Consider the following 11,180-nt stretch of genomic DNA (forward strand, 5'->3'; position numbering starts at 1 on the left):
AGTGTATGTGCTGAGGTAGTAGTGTTAAATAAGATGGGGCAGGTCCTTACTCTCTTATCATTTAAACATATCCTACATAATGCAGGTATATGAGAAACTTAAAACCAGGGGAATTATGTGAATTTAAAAGGCAATAATTTAGAACCATGAAGGTGTTTTCACTTGTTTTTGTCAGTTTCCTCTACGGCTTTTCATGCAGATTTCAGATATCATTTAAAAAGTTATATAATTCCAAATAATATAAACATAAGACTTTATTCTTTGGGGCAATGTATCTCCTGTCCTCATGTCTTTTGTTTTAAAAAGGAAAATATATTCACATTCATTTTATATGTCATTATCACTAGATAAAAATAAATTAACATTGACGGGAAATTACCATCATCAGTAGGGATTCTCTTGTTTTCAGGACCTAGTAACAAGGAGAATCATAGCTCATCAATAGAGTACTAGGACATCACTGGGCTAACTAGTACACATTGACCTTGATGTAAAATCCAACACAGATCCCTTTGGATGCCACTATGTTTTCTCCTTCCGACAAGGGTTGTGATTTTTTTTTTTATGGTTCTCAGTTTTTTTAATGTTTTTATTTATTTATTATTTATTAATTTATTTATGAAATTTATTGTCAAATTGCTTTCCATACAGCACCCGGTGCTCATCCCAACAGGTGCCCTCCTCAATACCCATCACCCACCCTTCCCTCCCTCAAGGGTTGTGATTTTTTTTTTTTAAAATTTTTTTTTCAACATTTATTTATTTTTGGGACAGAGAGAGACAGAGCATGAACGGGGAGGGGCAGAGAGAGAGGGAGACACAGAATCGGAAACAAGCTCCAGGCTCTGAGCCATCAGCCCAGAGCCTGACGCCGGGCTCGAACTCACGGACAGCGAGATCGTGACCTGGCTGAAGTCGGACGCTTAACCGACTGCGCCACCCAGGCGCCCCTAGGGTTGTGATTTTAAGCAAGGATGAAGTCCTGGGGTTTTGTGGGGGTGAATGATAGAATAGGAAATAGTGGAAGTGAAAGATTTTTTTCTTTTTTCCTAGTATTTGGAGTGTCATTGAGTAGGTCCAGACTATCTACTTCTTTTTCGCTATCCTTGGCCAAGTAATACCATGGACACAAATACCTTGGGAGGAGATTTCCTAGGTCCTATATCTACAGTATCCATTTAGGTTTGCCACCTTGTCTCCTATACTATCTCACCTGATATTCAGAGAAAGGTGGGGCAGGTTTTATTCTATTTTAAACATAAGGAAACAGACTCTCAGAAGTTAAGTGTCATATAAAGAAATCAGATAGATAATTGCTTTTGCCAGGGCTTAAACCCAAATCATATTATCCCTAGCCTAATTCTCTTTCCACCATAGTGCATCTATTGTGGCAAATTTAGTAAGCACATCAAGGGTGGCAGGTAATTTAAAACATTATCTTCATTCTCAAAACAACCCTGAAGTTTAATTTTATAAAGTCGATTTTTCAGAGGCAAAATTGGAGCTGAGATAAATTAAGTGATTTATTTCATGCAAGTAGTGGTGGTTAGAAATTATAAATGTATCTCTTGGCTTGCAAAGTCTATATTGTTTTTCTGTAGCAAAGTGTTCATTGGAGAAATAGGATTTTTTTAAATTGGAAATTGTATAACGCTGGAAGCAAGTCTTGAATTCTTTAATTAAACCTGGGTTGTGAACAGAGCCAATCACACACTTAGGGGGTGGGAGTGACAGAACTTTATAGGAACATATAAAATATTAATGAAATAATTACCAATTTGACATTAATAAGTTAAAACTTTCTTTATTGCTTCATATGCACCATAAAATTTTATTAAACATTAAGTAATTAATATTTAATATGTAACCATATTTAGCACTGTAAGCATAAGTCAAGAAATTTTTCAATACTTAAAAACATTTAGCCATGAGTGCACTTTTGGGTTATCAATTCTATTAACGTTAAACTACATGACTAATTGATCAATAGATTATTTCTAAAAAGTGAAAAAAAAAAAAAAGGAAAATGAAAACAAATGAACCAAAAAAGAAAGAAAATCCTTCTTGGCCACTAGTCAGGGCTATTCTCTACTAAGACTGTGGAGCTGAGTTTATGTTTTTCATTCTCTCCGAACTTCTTGAATAATTCCTTTTGATCTTTCATTTATCTATATAATATGTATGTGTATATGTGTATGTTATCTATCTGTGTATCATATGGTTGGGAGTGTGTGTGTGCATGCATGTGCATGTGTGGGTGAACATCCTTCATTCTCCAACTGAGGAACTTCCCCTACCACACACAGAAAGACAAATAATTCATTATAGTGTTAATCTGGCTTTTAAAATTTTATATTGTTGAATCCGCTCTTATTTCTTTTACCTGTTATTCATTTTCTGTTGCCCAAACCTTCGTTGAGTCAACTCTTAACTAAATATTATTCTCAGATAAACCATTCCAAAATCCACAGACAAGATCAGCTGTCATTGTAATGTGATTCACACCATCATGTACCCTGCTTAATATATTCATCACAATTATAATTTTCCATTTGTTTTGTGATAATTTGATTAATGCCTGGATCTCTTACTAATATAACATTCAGTGAATATCAACTTTTGCCAGTGTTTTAACCTCCCAGTCTTCAAAATAATATCTGGAACATTTTATACGTTAATAAATATTTTTAAGTGAAAAAATTGGACCACTTCCCAGTTTTACTGTTTTCCTCTTCTTTCTTAAACTTTATAATAAACATTTTTGTAAAGTTCAATATATTTTTTAAATTTAAATTGTATATAAAAATTATATTTTATTTATTTATTTTTTATTTTAGGGAGAGAGAGAGAAAGAACACAAGTAGGGGAGAGGGGCAGATGGAAAGAGACAGAGAAAGAGAGTCTTAAGCAGACTCTACACTAAATGTGGAACCTGATGCTGGTCTTGATCCTATGACCCTGGAATCATGAGCTGAAATCAAGAGTCGGACGCTCAACAGACTGAGTCACACAGGTACCCTGAAAGATTATATTTAAATAATACTTATAACATGGAGCTCTTTATTTGTCCATTACTCATTTTAGATATTATTTATGCCATATTTTAAATTCTATTCCAACTTTAACTTTTCAAAAAAGAAACTTTAGTTCTGGACCTTGTACTCTCAGTCTGGACATGACATTTTATGAGGCTAACAAGCTTTGTTTTTTGTGTCAGTATGAGAAAAATTTTTAAACATTTAATGGCTAGGTATTATACCATACATACATACAAAGGATCCCAAATTATCCCTGTTTTCTATTTGCTTTAAATTGATTAAAATTTCATTGTATGTTATATTTAGTAATGTTACGGTAATGACAATAGTATTATTAGGTACCAATCTATTTTGAGTATTAAGGATTTGATAGTTGAGCCTAATAAGGACATACTGATCTCAATGTGGTTGTTATATTATGCTTCATTTTATTTCTTTTCTGTTGCATGCCATTAGAAAAATTTTCTTACATTTTTTAATTAAGTTTTTAAAAATTCAGCATAATTAACATACAGTGTTACATTAATTTCAGGTGTACAATATAGTGCAACAAAATATACAACAAATCCATACATTATTCAGTGCTCATTATGATAAATGTACTCTTTAATCCCCATCACCTATTTCAACCATCCCCCACCCACCTCTCCTCTGGTAACCATCAGTTTGTTTTCTTGGAGTCTGTTTCTTGGTTTGTCTTTCTGTTTCTCTATCTTTTTCCTTTGTTCATTTGTTTTGTTTCTTTTTTTAAAAATTTTTTTTAACATTTATTTATTTTTGAGACAGAGAGAGACAGAGCACGAACGGGGGAGGGTCAGAGAGAGGGAGACAAAGAATCTGAAACAGGCTCCAGGCTCTGAGCTGTCAGCATAGAGCCCGACTCGGGGCTCGAACTCACGGACCATGAGATCATGACCTGAGCCGAAGTCGGCCGCCCAACTGACTGAGCCACCCAGGTGCCCCATCATTTGTTTTGTTTCTTAAATTCCACATGAGTGAAATCATGGTATTTGTCTTTCTCTGACTGATTTATTTGACTTAGCATTATAGTCTCTAGCTCCATTCATGTTGTTACAAACGGCAAGACTCCATTCTTTTTTATGGCTGAATAATATTCCAATATATATATCTATATGTTGCATCTTCTTTACTCATTCATTTATTGATGGACACTTGGACTATTTGGGTATTGGAAATAATGATACAATATACATAGGGAAGATTAGTTTTCTCTCTTGATGTTTCTGGTTCCTCATCTCTTATAAGAAATTAATAATTACCACTTGGTGTGTGTAATAAATAAAATTGGACATTAATTAAAATAACATATATATTTATATATGTGTGTGTGTGTGTGTGTGTGTGTGTGTGTGGTGTATCCTGACACAAAACGCCTTTGCAAATGGTAGAAATGATGGGCTTTTCTTACTAGTACTGCTTTAAGAAAGAAATTAACATTAAGAGTAATTAAATAACAAAATAAGATAAATGTCAGATCACTAGTGGATACAACTTGTAGAATCTACTCTTCCCCCACTTAACATACACACATGTACACATTTGCACACTCACACACACACACACACACACACACACACACACACACACTCTAAAGTTAGGAACTAAAGGGTTCATGAAGAATAACAATGCTCTCAGCATAAAAGTCATAGTCATCTGGTTATAAAATATCCTATAAAAGGTTGCCTTGTCAATATTTGAAGTGAGTTTTGCAGGTGAACTATTTTCACCATTAAGTAGACTTAAAACCATATGTACCTATTCTATCCTTTATGGCTGTGATGTGTGTTTAGGGTTCAAGAAGCAAATCAGGTTTTCCTATTTAGATGTTCTTGTTTGCATTTAAGAAGGCAGAAGACAGACACAGGTCATCTTCTGTTCCTTTTGGTCCTTGTTGCTAGTATGCAAAATTGTGGAAATTTAAGTTTTTTTTTTGTTTTTCTTGTTTTTTTTTTTTTTTTGTAGCAGTGTTCCATTATCCATTCTCTGGCTTCCTTCTGTCCAAAGATAGTTTTGGTGTCTATCCGGCATCAGTGGCATATTTATTCATGCTCCCTAATTCTTAAAGGGCAGATACAGTGCTGTGTCCATGAATTCACATCTTCAGGGCAACTTCAGAGAGGACTTTGATTAGGTCATTCTTAATGCTTATGGGACTTGTTCCAAGATACCTTCAAATTCCAACAATTTTGTAAGATGAAGACCTTCATTACTTTTAGCTTTCCTCTCTCTTACCTCCTCTTTTATGCATCAGTAGATTCAAAAGGAGTGGCTAGAAAAGACAAATATTACTCCCTACCTCACAAAATTAAAGACAAAATTCAATTGAAATAACTTACAGGTTAATTGCAGTATTTCCATCTTCATCTACTATCCTTACCGAATAGCAATTAAGAATTCAGGGCGGATTTACAATGATGTGGATAGAGCTGCAGAGTGTTATGCTAAGCGAAATAAGTCAGTCAGAGAAAGGCAAATACCATATGATTTCACTCATATGTGAAATTTAAGAAACAAAACAAATGAATATGGGTGGGGTGGGGGCGGGGGGAGAAAGAGGAAAACCAAAAGCAGACTCTTAATAGAGAACAACCTGATGGTTACCAGAAGGGAGATGGGCGAGGGAAGGACTAAATGGGTGAGGGGGATTATGGAGGGCATTTATTATGATGAGCACTGGGTGTTGTAAGTGTTGAATCTCTAAATTCTACTCTTGGAACTAAAAAAAAAAAAAGAAAAGAAAAAAAAGAAAAAGAAAAAATTGAGAGCAAAATTTAAATATTTAAAGAAGAGACTGAAATAATTTTCACTGAATATTTTGGAAAAAAAACCCCAAAACTTGTATTTAGCCTGTAAGTTATTTCATAGCATTTATAACCTATGTTGCTGGTCCTCAATAATAATATTATGAGATGTATTGCAAGTTATTATAACTAATACTAAGGAACTGATTCTTTTGAATGTTTTACTTTGCAAAATTAGAGCAGATTCTGGGGCGCCTGGGTGGTGCAGTCGGTTGGGCGTCCGACTTCAGCCAGGTCACGATCTCGCGGTCCGCGAGTTCGAGCCCCGCGAGTTCGAGCCCCGCCTCAGGCTCTGGGCTGATGGCTCAGAGCCTGGAGCCTGTTTCCGATTCTGTGTCTCCCTCTCTCTCTGCCCCTCCCCCGTTCATGCTCTGTCTCTCTCTGTCCCAAAAATAAATAAATGTTGAAAAAAAAAATTAGAGCGGATTCAGTTTGTTCCTCTATGGACATGATATCACTTTTGATCATTTAATCCCAAATCCTTTAAAAAATTTCTTTTAATGTTTATTTTTGAGAGAGAGAGAGAGAAAGAGCATGAGCAGGGAGGGCCAGAGAGAGAAGGAGACACAGAATCTGAAGCAGGCTCCAGGTTCTGAGCTGTCAGCACAGAGCCCAATGCAGGGCTCATACTCACGAACCATGAAATCATGACCTGAGCCGACGTCAGACACTCAACCAACTGAGCCACCAAGGTGCCCCATATCCCAAATCCTTTTTTAGATGGTGGTCAAAGTGTAAGTCACATAGCTTGCACACTAGTAATTGTATATTATAAACGACCTAATTTCTCTGTGACTGAGTTCTTTGGGTATATTTTAATGATAATTACAAGTTAGTTTAGTACTTTATTTTCTGTCATTGCTGTGGCTGTGTTTGAATTGGCAAACAGTATTAATTTGTATATTCAAAAAATATTTATTGAGTTTCTACTATTCAGGATGATGATGAACAAAACAGACATATAACTGGCCTCATGGAAATTAAGTTCTAGGAGGGATGACAGACATTAAGTCACTAAATATACAATTAGTTGTCTGTTTACAATAGTTGTAAAAGACAAATACAGGTTAATGTGAGATCATACAATAGGGGAATTGCTGAGTCTTAGAGATTAGGGAAGATTTGATTGACTGTGGGATTATTAAATTGAAGTTTTATTTTTTATTTTTTTTATTAAACATTCTTATTTATTTTTGAGAGAAACAGACAAAATGCAAGCAGGGGAGAGGCAGAGAGAGGGAAACACAGAATCTAAAGTGGGCTCCAAGCTCTGAGCTCTCAGCACAGAGTCGGACGCAAGGCTTGAACTCGGGAATGGTGAGACCATGACCTGAGCCAAAGTCGGGTGCTCAACTGACTGAGCCACCTAAGTGCCCCTAAATTGAAGTTTTAAAGAGTGGGTAGAAAGTGATGTGGAGTGTATGAGAGCATATCTTTGTCTAAGCAAAGAAAATAATAACATATGCTGCATGAAGATTCATATAGGAAATAAATGTTGGAATTCTAACAACAAAAAAGAGTGTTGATAGCTGTTGTTATACATCATAAGGAAAGATTTAAATAATATGTGTAGAAGAGTAATGAGAAGCTATTGGTTTCAAGGAAAGGAATGACATTATATTTGGATTTTAAAGTTGATTTATTTATAATTTTTGAGAGGGAAAGTGAGAGAGTGCATGCTTGCACACATGAGAGTGGGGGAGGGACGGAGAAAAAGGGAGAGAGAGAATCTCAAGCAATGCAGAGCCTGACATAGGATCTGATCCCACAAACTGTGAGGTCATGTCCTGAGCCAAGATCAAGACTCAGGAGCTTAACTGGCTGAGCCACACAGGGGCTCCAGATTTGGATTTTAGAATGATACCTATGGATGAAATATTGATGGGAGGAAATTTGTAGAAAGACTGATGATGTGGTTGCTTTGTAAATCCAAGAAAAAGGTGATGCTAACATGGATTAGGGTATAGGTAACCATGTAGCAACTGAAAGATGATAGAAAATTGTATACATGTTACTCAAAGTTCGATTACTCCCTAAATTGTATCAAGGAAAAAGTCTCAGCTTTAACTTCTAGTGTAACCAAATCACACCTTTTCTAGAATATTGTCATGTGCATTAAATCAAAGCAAATAAATAGCTGATTTATTTTTGTTGTGATATGGTTCAACTTTTTTTTTTTAATTTTTTTTTTCAACATTTATTTATTTTTGGGACAGAGAGAGACAGAGCATGAATGGGGGAGGGGCAGAGAGAGAGGGAGACCCAGAATCGGAAACAGGCTCCAGGCTCTGAGCCATCAGCCCAGAGCCTGACGCGGGGCTCGAACTCACGGGCCGCGAGATCGTGACCTGGCTGAAGTCAGACGCTTAACCGACTGCGTCACCCAGGCGCCCCGCAACTTTTATGACTTAAGAATTCCCAAACTTACTTCATTTGAGAATAAAAACGATGTTCAAGCAAACATAAAAAGACAAATGGTATAATCACTAATCCTCTTCAACTTTGCAATAATATGATTCTTGTTTGTGCAATGTGTATAGAGAAAAGAACCACCCTGGTTTTTCTGATTTATTGAAACTCTTGAAATCCACCACGCTGGATTAAGATTGTTGAAAGCGCAGGATATCAAGGGACTTTGTGTATTGTAGCACGGAGACTTTGCTTGTCAGATGTCTCAACTACAGTGAAAAAGTAACACCAGCGTGACAAAAATGATCTTGTTGATGTTTATAATGCCCCTGGGACTAGATGTCTAATGCAAACATACCACACAATTCCCTCTCCAAAAAAACTTGTTTCTAAAATCAATGCTTTCAGGAACCTAGGCAGTTTTTCAATGTATTTTTTCCTAATGTTCTAATTACCCACATAATTAATAAAAAGTATTGAGAATGTTTTAGCACTTTTAACTTACAGAAATGAATATACTTGTTTAGAGATGTATTTCTTTTTATTTAATAGGAGTAAATAATTTATATATTGTCATATAAGAATTTTTGATATCTTTGCCAGAGACACATTTATTGTTACTTATTCTGAATCCCAATGTTTATGGTATATTGAAACAAGGCTGGTAAAATTTACATATATCATCAATATGTTCCCTTTCACGTAGAGAATTAGAATAAGATCCTAAAAGGGTATCTAGTTGTAGATGATCTGGTATGTATAATCATCATAATCGGAAGGAAAATTGTGAAAGCAAAATATGAGAGGAAATTAAGTTTAGGAAAGTTTTATTCTGGGGGTGCCTGGTGGCACAGTCGGTTAAGCATTTGACTCTTGATCTCAGCTCAGGTATGATCTCACAGTTCGTGAGTTCAAGCCCTACATTGGGTTCTGCACTGATAGTGTGGAACCTGCTTGGGATTCTGTCTCCCTTTCTCTCTGCCCCTCCCCAGCTTCTCTCTCTCTCTCTCTCAAAATAAATAAATAAACTTAAAAAAATTAGAAATAAAATTTAAAAAATTTAAAACACAAAGTTTTATTCTCTCAATATTTAAAAAACAAGTATTGGCTTTCAGAGAGAATGATTTATACATGTACAACTTAGAGCTCATAACTTTCATTTTTGGATTTTAAAGATATGAGTGTTCATGAACATATGGACCCTAAGTGTGCCCGGCTTAGTTAGGAAAGGCTGGTAAATAAAAGCTTAAGTGGTAGCAAATTGATTATTCCCAATATTAGGAAGGCTCAATTTAGCAGTCCAGGCCTTCTGTAGCTGTTCTATGATGTTATTGGGACCCCCAAAATCCTAACTTTCTGTTCATATCTTCATCACGTAGCTGTAAGCCTCATGTTTCAGGATGGCTGACATTCTAAGCATTATCTTAAGATTCCAGGCAGAAATAAAGAAAAGTGAAAAACACAACACCAAAAGACAAAAGCCAAACCAAAGAAGGCCTCACAAGCTGAGTTCCTCTTTTTTTTTTTAAATTATGTTTTTAATGTTTCTTTATTTTTGAGACAGAGAGAGAAAGAGAGAGAGAGAGTATGAGTGGAGGAGGGGGCAGAGAGAGAGAGAGAGGGAGACACAGAATCCGAAGCAGGCTCCAGGCTCTGAGCTGTTAGCACAGAGCCCCACATGGGGCTCAAACTCGAGAATATGAGATCATGACCTGAGCTGAAGTCTGACACTGCACCTGTACCAGGATTATCATACAGAGAGTCATGACACCGAAGGATTTCTTTCCAGGAAGCAACTTTATTCCTGTGGACACCACTCAGTTGGGTTCGTACCCAAAGACCTGAGTCCTGAATGCCACCTGGTGTAGTTTTTTATATGTTTCTTACTTTTTTGTCTCCCATATATGGTAACACACAAACATGTAGTCTGATTAAGTGGTCTCATGTTACAAGGCCTTGAGGAATGTTGTCACATACCTAAGGTATAGTCAGGTGCCTTGAGGTTTTTTTTCTCTTTCCTTAGGGAAACCACAAACCTGAGAGCCTAGATGCCCCACTGAGTTCCTCTTTTTTTTAAATGTTTACTTATTTTTCTTTCTTTTCAACTTGTTTCATTTTTTATTTTTTTAAAATTTACATCCAAATTAGTTAGCATATAGTGCAACAATGATTTCAGGAATAGATTCCTTAGTGCCCCTTACCCATTTAGCACATCCACCCTCCCACAACCCCTCCAGTAACCCTCAGTTTGTTCTCCATATTTATGAGTCTCTTCTGTTTTGTCCCTCTCCCTGTTTTTATATGATTTTTGTTTCCCTTCCCTTATGTTCATCTGTTTTGTCTCTTAAAGTCCTCATATGAGTGGAGTCATATGATTTTTGTCTTTCTCTGACTAATTTCACTTAGCATAATACCCTCCGGTTCCATCCACGTAGTTGCAAATGGCAAGATTTCATTCTTTCTGGTTGCCGAGTAATACTCCATTTTATATGTATATATATATATATATATATATATATATATATATATATGTATATATATATATACACATATATATGTGTGTGTGTGTATGTGTATATATATATGTGTGTATATAGGTGTGTATATAAATATAGGTATATATGTGTGTGTGTGTGTGTATATATATATATATATATATATATATATATATATATATATATTGCATCTTCTTTATCCATTCATCCATCGATGGACATTTGGGCTCTTTCCATACTTTGGCTATTGTTGATAGTGCTGCTATAAACATGGGGGTGCATGTGTCCCTTCGAAACAGCACACCTGTATCCCTTGCTTAAATGCCTGGTAGTGCAATTGCTGGGTCATAGGGTAGTTCTATTTTTAGCTTTTTGAGGAACCTCTATACTGTTTTCCAGAGTGGCAGCACCAGCTT

This window comes from Prionailurus viverrinus, chromosome F1 (assembly GCF_022837055.1).
Source record: "Prionailurus viverrinus isolate Anna chromosome F1, UM_Priviv_1.0, whole genome shotgun sequence".
Lineage (NCBI taxonomy): Eukaryota > Metazoa > Chordata > Mammalia > Carnivora > Felidae > Prionailurus > Prionailurus viverrinus.